This window comes from Lathamus discolor, chromosome 3 (assembly GCF_037157495.1).
Source record: "Lathamus discolor isolate bLatDis1 chromosome 3, bLatDis1.hap1, whole genome shotgun sequence".
In the NCBI taxonomy this organism is placed as follows: domain Eukaryota; kingdom Metazoa; phylum Chordata; class Aves; order Psittaciformes; family Psittacidae; genus Lathamus; species Lathamus discolor.
This window is the reverse complement of record NC_088886.1, coordinates 77,637,621-77,648,141: the sequence shown is the minus strand read 5'-3', so window position 1 is coordinate 77,648,141 and position 10,521 is coordinate 77,637,621. Positions and strand designations below refer to the sequence as shown.

Genomic DNA, 10,521 nt, shown 5'->3' with positions numbered 1-10,521 from the left:
ATTCCCTGAAGGGGAGAACAGAAAGGCACCAACTCACTGAGCAGCAGTCACAAAGATCAAATAGCCCATGCCAGAAAATCTTCCCTGAGAGCAAGCTGCAACAAGGCACCAGCCATCAGCCAGGATCTGGTGGCTTGCCCCTAACTGTGCGTCATTTACTGACTGCACCACACTGCTCCCTGCTGCTCGTGGCACAAACTGAATTAGTGTAGGGCAAGGATCTGTAAAAGAAGGACACGTCATGACCCCTGAGTTGGCTGGACATAACTAGAGGACACTGGATAACCTTTGATGACAAATAAAAGCAGCTGGTGAAGCCACTCTGAATTTGATTAATACTTTGATGAGGAAAAAAAATGCTGGATCCAGAAATATATACTCTGAAAAAGGTTTTGACATTTTCTAAAACCTGGTTTTATCACCTTGAATTTTCCTGGAAGGGCACACACAATAGGTTTTAGACACCCATCCTTACCTTCGTTGTCTCTCTTTGTAACCGAAGCAGAGTTTTCTTTCAAATGCTCTTAAAACTAGCCTCTGAGAATCCTCTGCAGACAACTGTCATCCTCCACAAAAAAAGTGTCAAGGGCCACCGGCTAGCTCTTCCATACGCTCTTCACCACTGATGGTGAAACATCTTTTCCCACTGTTTGGAAATTCCCACATGTTTTAATGCACCTGGAAAAGGCTCTCAAAAAGTGTAGTTTGCCCTTTAAAAGCAAAAACCTTTCAAACGTAAAAATAATTACATGGATTTCACAGGAAGTGACACCAGTAATATGCTTTTAAATAGACACATGCAAGGCATCAGGCAAAAATATCGAGATCAGAAACTAACTAATCCTGAAGAGCCATTTTTATAGAAAAGGCAGAGGAAAGAGGGAGACAGACAGCCATGGTCTGGATAATATTGGAGAGAACATAAAGAAGGGATGGAATTAACCTTTTTTATAAGTAATTGCAAGTTGTAAGGCAAAGGAAACCAGCCGGTTGAGAGCAATTTCAGTGAGACGGGGATTTCAACACTTGAAACACTTTGGCTATCCTTTAAAAGCAGAAGAGGAGGAAGAGACATGCCTGGTGTCAGGAGATGAGGGTGAGATGGAGCTGTGATATCGCCACAGCCACATCGAGCCCTCCAGCTTCGGAAGGACCATACTCCGAATGGGAAAGATTTCATTACAGGATGTAAGCCCTCAAGACAACAATCAGTAAATGCATTTTAAACAGGGTTATTTGAAAGGCAATAAAATTTTTGCAAGAGGAACATTATTTGGGAAGCTGGAAAGCAAAAGACTTGTTTAATGTCCTACAACCTGGCATTTCATGTGCTCCTACATTCACCCCTTAATTCTTTAAACATTACCACATTTAGCAGCTGGAGAAGATGTGAAAATATTTGCTGAAGGCATTCAGTGGAGAAAACTTGATCATTTTCTTTTCAGTTTGAATATTAACTTCTCAAACCACCCAACAACTCACCACAAACCTCCTGCATCATCCCTGTGGCACATCCTTTCAGTGCAACTTGGCCAGAAGCTTTTTGGTTTTCCCTTTTTCCTTTTAAAACCACTTCATTTCTATTAACACCCACACTCTCATGGCTCAGGATGGAGAGCTCTCCTGATTGCAGGATCTTCACAAACGCAGATGCGGCAAACGACGTAGAGAGGATTTCAGGTGGACAGCGACACTCTGCTCTGTCTGCCTGGTCTTCTTGAACTTCATTGCAGCCACAGAAGGTGCAGACCTGCTGTCTGGGCCAATACTGTTGAATCTGGGAAAATAAACAGCTTTAAAGCACGCTGCTTCTTCAGATTGTGCCACCTTGAATTTACATGTTGCTACACTACACAAAACTATGGATCGATGTGATGATAAACAGGAGGGAAATGTTTATCAGCATTTAAAAAGACAGAGAAGATAGGGAAAGTGCTATGTTTTAAGGCAGAATTTAGCTTGATTTTTCTCCCTTACACTTCCCATTCCTTTGGGTGCTGTCCAAGAGCCAAAGATATTTTTCTGAGTCCCTTGAATGGTATTTTTCATCACAAGTCAGCTAAAGAAGCCAGTATTTCTGTTCATATTAGTTCTCGGAGTCACATGTAGCTAATTTACACCATCCAGCTATTTTGCTTTCTTTGCATGAGGGTAAAAAGCTTAATAGCTTTGAGAATAATACTACAGTATCTTGCTTGCCTTAACCCATAGGGGTATCCTCAGATGCCCAGAGATCATTCAGAAACAAACTTGACACAGAACTGTAAAGCAATAAACTGCAGAATAGTTGCAATGATGCCTAGTGCTAAGAAACATAGTAGAGCTATTAGTGAACTCAGGCTGGGCAAATATGTTTAGCGGTAAGGAACCAGGCTTTTTCTATCGTTCTTTAAAATGTACTACTTTTTAGGATGCACTTTACTAAAGCACAAAACCAATTGAAACTCAACGGATGTCTGGGGTTTTTGGCCTATACATTTTATAAAAGGGAGATTATCTGGGGAAAAAAAAAAAAAACACAAAGTCTTGATGCTCCATTTTGTCAATCACAGCTTTTCCCTTCCATGGTCTTCCTTGCTCCCATTCAGTATTGGATCTGTGGCTACTGCTCCTAGCAAGCAACATAAGAAGCTGGAAAGCAAGATTGTGTGGAGAAAACAAGCTCAGAGAAAAAGCCCTCTCCAGATGAAGGTGAATTTTCCCAGCCCTTCTTTCAGCAACCTGCAATACTGTCAGAAGATTCAGAGTGGAAAATGCTTTGGGTTTGAGCGGTTTTTCTTTGACAGATTATGTCCTTTTAATAATAGGTCTGCACTACTAAAAAATCCTATTGTGAAGAAAACTCTAAGACAAATGAGATGGCCACATACTCTCCTGTGCCCTAAATCCCCAAGCTCCCCAACATCCTCCTGTTCTAAGGGATGAAGAGAAGAGATGATCTCCATTCACAGGGGAAGCTGTGGGACCTCAGGCCTACCTACAGCTGGTGTTGTACAGAAGGGATAGGTACAGGTTCCACTAACTTGTATGAGAGATTTTTGTCAATTTATGCAAGCAGTGGGTATGCAATTGGGGTGAGAGCCAGTTGTAAAGTTATTTCACAGCAGCTGTTTGGTTTGGAGAGCTTGTTATAGGGTGGACTCTTACACATCTGGATCATCACTTCACATCCATCTCAGCTGCATACTAACAGCACAGTCATTACTCTTTGATAGTTCCTTGGTGACAGACATGAAATGGCTCTGCAGGTCCAGACCTGCAGAGTAGTGCATTGGTCTCCTCCTTGAAGTGCCTCATATGACAGGGACTAACTGATCTTTGTGTTGGCAACAAGAACAGAGATCTCAGGACTGATTTGCTTGGGAACACATCCAGATTTGGTGCACAGCAAGAGGCCAGCCTGGAAGAAGGCTATCCCACCAGCTTCCCTGCCACACCACTGCTGAGGCCACCAAGAGAACAGAAAATTCTTCCACTATCTTGTTCAAACACATTTAACAAGGCAAAGCACAATGGATTTCAGCAAAGGATCATTAATGACAGAGTGCACCCAGTGCAACCACTTCACCATCCTTTCTCACAGCAGGAGTAACTTTTACATGGTTGCAATCCCGAATTGTGGTTACTCTCTGATTGATCTCCAGAAAGTCTGGCAACACAGCCTGCAGCCTGTGGACAGAGTCAGGCCTTAGTAATTTAAGATCCACAACCTAAAATAAAACTAAGATATTTGCAGGGAAATACACTTGCTTCACCCCTGCAGCAGCCCCTCAGTGCATTGGGAGCAGGTGATGGGAAACCCTCTGAGATGACAGCCGGAGGAGCTACACAGCACCGGGGTGAATTACAGGCTGCCGCAGGGCACAAACAAGAGGTCATTTGAAACACTGAACAGCATCATGCGTTCAGTTCTGCAGCCAACACATGTAAATAACTCCTGGTGAACTGTGCTCGGGTTAAAGACTAAGTTCACCCTGCTCATGGCTTTGATGTGAGCGTGGGCTCACTGCCTGTAACCTAGAGCACGACAGCATGCCAGGAAGCGGGCCTGAAATCCTCAATGCTTGCTGCGTAAACAAACTAATTTGCAGCCTGACATTTTAGCCGTGTCCTGTGTAGATGACTTTCTGCCTATTCAATACTTCTGAATGAAAACACTTAATAGCCGTGCAGTAATAAATAAGGTATTAAGACCATGTGCCACGGATGCTCGGTACCTGATTTAACCTTCTTTTTTTCTCCTAACCTCAATAGGGGCTCTGAAAAATATGCAAGTTTTTTATAACTAATACGTGTTTTCAATCACTGAAAATAATTACCGTCAAGAACAGACAGCCAGCAGCATGCATAGGCCATATATACGGCAGCGAGGTGAAAGTGCAGGAGAAAGAGAGAGACCAAGACAGAGGATACTGTCAAATACCCAAATCCTTCAAGCCTAGATTTCTGGTTTTCATATGCAAGAATAACTAGATTTCAACCTATTCCTGTGTGAAGAGGAAGTAAATCTGGGGGCCTGGGATGCTCCCCTGTTTTTTGGAGACTCTCCAACCCCAGCTCTCCCTTGGGGAGCTGAGGGGCTGGCTTCTCTCCAGAGCTCTACCTGGTCACACCGGATGCAGCTTTCATGACAAACTGTCTGGTCCATGCTTCAGTCCCAGCTTGGTTTTTATTCATTTGATTCCACCAGATCCCCATTTACCCAATTCACACAACTTACCAGATATTTGGTGGTTTGCTTTTCTTCCCTTCTTCTTCCACTGCCTTAATACAGGCACGCTACAGAGGACCTGAGGATAAAAAAGGATAGAGAAAAATCAAGAGTGGTGCAGTGGGCAAATATTGTCACTGAGGCCAGCTGGCCCATGACAGGTCCCATTGGACTATTTCTCACTTCATCGTCGTGCTCGGCCCCACAAACCTCGCCTTGACCAGGTACTCAGAGAAGAGCTCTGGGATGCACACCCAGCGCCTGCTGTTCTTTCATCCTTTTCATGCCATCTTGTCCCATCGTCACTGTTCATCAGAAACAGTAACTCAGGTTGACATCATTCCTACCAGAGACGGGAGCTATTGAATTATCTAAGGACAAACCTAAATACTAGCTTTTAAAGGATAACTGATCTACTAAAAGCAAGTATTGTTTTGGACATGCCATGTCATATTTATCACGCTTGGCTTTGCATTGCACTGTTATCTCCTGCAATGTCATTTGAACAACATGAAGTTGCATGGCACAACATGACAGATGCCTCAGCAATCAGGGAAAGACACTCTCAAGATTCCAGGTCCATTATAGCTCATCCCAAATAAGAGATTCAAGGGACACAAATGACAGTGTGCCTGCAGACTGAAAGTGACTCTAGTCTCCCCAGTTATCTGCAGAAAACAGATATTCTCAATTCACCTGCATTTCACATAATTAATGCTCTACTTGCTTCCATTAAATATGATTTCATTATCTTCTTCTTCCAAACAACCTGATTACAAAGCTCTTCTTTCAGCTTTTTACTAATAACAATCACAGGGAACGTGCCAGATAGAGGCAGGCTTCTTTTTAGTGATCATAATCCCTGATTTACTGCTGGAAAATCTCACCTGCGTTAGGAAGAGGCACCAGCTCGAGCAGTCTTCATAGAGCAACATGACAACACTCTGCCAGTCTTCACAGGAGCAGACTGTCCTCGTCCTTTCCAAGAAGGTTGCTCTCTTAGATGTTCCTTGAGAAATTTCAAAAGACAATAAATCATCAAGCACATATTGTAATAAAAAGTATCCTGGAAGAAGCAGCATCCATGTGTATTCAGCTGCAAATTATTACAAGCTTTCTAGTTTCTACTGTCTTTTAGTGGAGGAGGAAAGAGAAAGCAGACAGGTGATCTCTGCCTTTCACTGAAAACTACTTCCCCTTTTCTCCAGAAATATAAAAACATTAAGGGTAGAAGCAGCTCTGTTTCTATAGATAGTTTCTGATCTGAAACTGGGGAAAAACTCCAGCATTTTCTTCTGAAGAAGCTGGCACCTTTAGAGGAAATTTAAAACGTTGGTGAACATTTTAATCACACTTCCTAAAAGCCCATCTTCCAGTCTTGTTTCATCAAAATCAACTAGGAAAAACCTTCCCTTGAGCTCTGGTTCCCTGGTCCCTGTGACCTTGCAGATCCTCACACCCGCTACAAAGGTTTGGCTGCAGGAGCAGGTCTCGAGGATGAAGCTGTTCCTCTGCTCCAAAAGCAGAAGTAGTTCCCAGTAGGCAATCGTGGCCCATCCTGCAGATCCTGCCATTTTTCATGTCCCTTTAATATCACCTCCGTATCTTTTTATATCCTGACATTAATGGACTTGCTCATCCTGCTCTGTGCCCCACATATTCACTAGATGAATACAATACATTGGCAACTCTGGTCTGACTGGCCATATGCTATTCAATTTGCATCTGCTGGTATCCTGACCTCACTTTTGTTCAAGCTGCTAAAAAGTCCAACCGAGCGGCTGAAATATCCTCTTTTATCTGAAGCTAAGAAAACTATTCCTCACCCTTTCACAAAACTTAATTTGCTTTTCAAATAGAAATAAAAAAAGTAGTTTATTATTATTATGCTCCTCAAATGTCTGAGGAAATACATAGAGAATGCCTGGCACATATGGTATTTTTATGTGGCTTATTTTTTTTCCTTGTCTACAAGTCTGCGCAGAATTATTACTCCTTGGCACACAGAGAAAAGGAAGTCTCCTGTGCATAACATGATTTAGTCTGGACGATAAAGTGGAAGTGGATTTCTTCGTTGCATATTAAGTTCCGCTGGATACCGTTTGCACAAGAGAGCAGAACTGCAGTTTCGTGTTCTTCTATGATGATACATTTCCCATCAGACTGTCTCATCTCGCTCTTCCCCCAAATATTAAAATTACTCCCAGCAGTGACTCTCCAAATTTCCCACTCTCACATATTAGCTCTCCAAAGCCAGTTACTCATGTTTGCAGGGAGTTGCCAGCTAGGAGCCAGGCCCTGTGGGGTTCCCTCCTTCAGGGAGCAGGCTGGATGACCACTGGGACAAGCAAACCCTTTGCAGGTGGGTACAATGCCCCGCTGCCCTCAGGGACAGTGCAGCAGGAGAGGATGGTCTCTGCCTGCAGCATACTCCAGCCACTGCCTCACCCACAGCCGCTTCCCAAAGGGTCATGCTGCCAGTGCACTGAGGATGCTGCTGCTGCATTCTTCCTCTTCAGCTCCCTATTCATCAATTTCCCCCCCCCCCCCCCAAGAGCCCTCATGCTGTACAGATCCCAATCCACCTTGTACATAGATGGTGGGTTTCCAGTTGCTCACCTCATGCTAAATATTCTGTGTACCCACCATGCTGTGTGCAGCCTCCTGGGTTGTCTCCTTCATCCTGGGGGCTGTAAAGCAGTAAAAGATTTCTCCTCCTCAGCCCAGTGCTTGCTCCTATACACAAAACTTCACATCACATCTGAGATGCTGATACCTTCTCAAAATGTACTAGTAACTACCGGTAAAGGAGAGGCTCTCCATAATCCATTGCACTTAATTGCATCTATCAGCCAGGGTTGGGTTTAGTAGTATTTGTCCAAACTGGTTGCTCAGTGCCAAAGACAATGCAGTAAATCAGGCACTGTTTCTCTAATCCATTATCTTTCTTCTCTAACATTTTTACAGCACACCACAAATTGGGTGCTGCCGGTGAGACTGGCTCATAACAGACATAAAGTTTTGTTTTAATAAAACATCAAAAGGCAACACTAAGGATTGATGGACTAATTTCTCTGTGATGTGTCAGTGGAAGGAGCAGTCTATGGCCAAGCGGGAGGAATGCCTTCTGCTGGGACAAATCCCATCAGCATTTCTAGCCTTACTACCCAACAACACAAAACTTACCACGCATGTTTAACAAATCAGCCAGTTCAGCCTCTGCTTCCCCAGAAGCTTTTGGCCAGTTTCAAACCACCCCAGCTGCAAGGCAGAGGTTCTTATGGTATGACAGACATCACTGTGGCAAAAGGAGCAGACCAACAGGAAGGAAAGGTTACCGTGACCCAGAACTAGCCCTCAGAGTAACCCTCCAGCAAGAGGCAATCAAGTGTCATGTCTTCAGCCTTCACTTGCTGGGTGCAGATACCCGGTCCTGGTGCCAGTAGTGACAGCATCACTTCTTCCCATCCCATGCCTATTATTTCTTCTCCTCTGTCCCGCTGGAACAGACATCAGCCCCACAAGGCACCTGCATTCTGTCACTGGGCTCTCCTCCTATGCTCTTCTCATTAACCAGCTCTTTACCTACCTGCATTTGCACAGTTAGATGGCCTCATGCCACATCTTTAAAGTCAGCGCAAGCTTGGACATGAAATCCAATAAGCTGAGGATGACCTGTACGGTCCCTGCCGTTCTTCTTTCTCCTATTAATTCCCCTCTCCTTCCTTTCCTGTCATATTGTTTTACCTATTACTCCATGCCTAATAAATTATGAGTAATGCTCCAGCATCAAACATCTCTTATCCTGAGCACCATGTGACTAATGAATGAGTTAACCTTCAATTTCTGTCCATATAATTCACGCACATTGATTTTACATGAAAAGAACTCTTGACTTACATCGGATGACCCTGATAAACTTAATCTCTTTAATGCTGCTTCTTTCTAAATAAACATAAAATGTTTTCTTTTAGAAAGTTTCTCACTGGTAAAACCAGCACTGAACTTGGCAAAAACACTCCTCTGATACCCTGCCGAACTAATGAATACAAGTAAATAACAGCCAAACCTGCATAAAAGATCTCGGATTCCTCCAAGCGCTGGTGGCTCCACCAGCATTACATTATTGTTACAAACAGGACAGGTAATCAGAGCTGACAGCTGGTGTCAAAATCCACAGCTGGAATTTAGCAATGGGTTGGGAGAGGTACCAGTTTAGGGCCATCTTATTCCTGGTCTCATCTGTGCTCCTTTCCCTATGGCCTTGCCTCCAGACTGTAACCTCAGTCACAGACGGAGCACAGGGACAACACGCACCTCCTGAGCCTTTGGGACCCCAAGGAAATCTCTGCAGTGGGTGCTGATGGGCCTTGCAGCCACATCAACACTGCTGTCCCTGCCTGGGCTTTGCTGGGTGAGGGGACTAACAGGGAAACTGTACTTTGGATTTTGTGCTGGCTGTCATGGGGTAGTCCAGCTTTTCCCTAGGATGCACAGGGCTGGGAGTTTTAAACACTCCAAGACTTGCAGAACCTTTGCAGAAGACTCATAACAGGAGTCAGGAGAGCGTTTACTTAGATTAAAAAGACAGCTTACCTATCTCCTCCATTATGTATATGTGCCATATATACAGATTGATGAGGAAAGGCTTAGGGAGACAGGCTCCAAAGTGCAAACTAGACATGGGATGGACAGCCAGCTTGTCCAGCAGCAGGGACCATGGCCAGGCCAGGGTTTTGCCACAGCAACTCAAACCTGAAGAAAAATTAATGTGGAATAAATTGATCTCTCCCCTGCATCACCATGGCCAAGGCCAGTATCTCACATACACACACAGCAGCATGAGCTGCTTCTGCTATAAACTGTGACCGGTTTAAACTCCTTGCCTGGGTTGCAAGGTCCCAGCCAAAACCAAGGGAAAGAACAAGGAAGCAAGCTACCAAGAGGGGCCGACACTGGCAGCCTTCTGGAAACAGGAATGTCATAGGAAGGGTGTATCAGGTAGTGCTGCTGGGGAGAGTCCGTGGAAACAGAAGGGGTTTGTTTAGTTTGCTCCTTTAAAATACGTCCACTCCTTTCTGAGCCTGCATATTTCACAGTCTTGGCATACTTTCCTTGTTGACAACTCTGGCAGACTCAGTGATTTTTGTTCTTTTCCTAAGTGAACGCACTCACCAAATACATTTTACAAGCTCCTACAACTTGAGGAATAGAAATTGTAGCCTGAAAAAAACCCAAGGACCAAAAACGGTAATGTTGCAGAACATTCAGGGGCTCAAACATGCAGAGCTTGGCATGGCTAACACATCTGCATTGTTTCTCAGTCATTAGTTTTTATTCCTTTTCATGGTTAAATGATTAAATGATTTTGTACAAAAAAAAAAAAAAGGGGGGGGGGGTTGAGGATCACAGCTATTTGGACTCCAAATGGAAGCTTTTAATCTACAGGATTGCAGGAAAACCATGGAGGAATCATATATACCCAAGCATTAGGAAATAATATATTTCAGCTACCCAAGTGTTAGAATTCTATATACTCACGTATTAGAAACATCTGTGTTTCAACAAGAATTCCTGTTACCAGGCAAACATCAAGAACAGAAGATAAAAAGAAACTGGCTGTGCTTGGGAACGTCAGTACACAGATGAGCAACCCAAGTCTGCAAAACTGTGTAATATTTTCCCTGATGATAACAGCTCTGGATCAGACCTGGGAACAGTTACGCGTTATTCTAAATGAATACTTGTCATTTCTTCATGCCAAGCTTTGCAATAGCTTGAGAACACTGTCCCTCCGCCGCCACACCCAG

At 43.9% G+C, this 10,521-nt stretch overlaps 1 long non-coding RNA gene across 1 annotated transcript; it reads right to left on the bottom strand.

Moving 5' to 3' along the window:
* Positions 1–1,334: 1,334 nt before the first annotated feature.
* LOC136009751 (uncharacterized) lies at positions 1,335–5,713 on the bottom strand. The gene is made up of 3 exons (XR_010610640.1): positions 5,599–5,713; positions 4,721–4,790; positions 1,335–1,777 (listed from the first exon to the last, which is right to left on the bottom strand). It is a non-coding gene; the product is annotated as an uncharacterized LOC136009751 (long non-coding RNA).
* Positions 5,714–10,521: the final 4,808 nt, after the last annotated feature.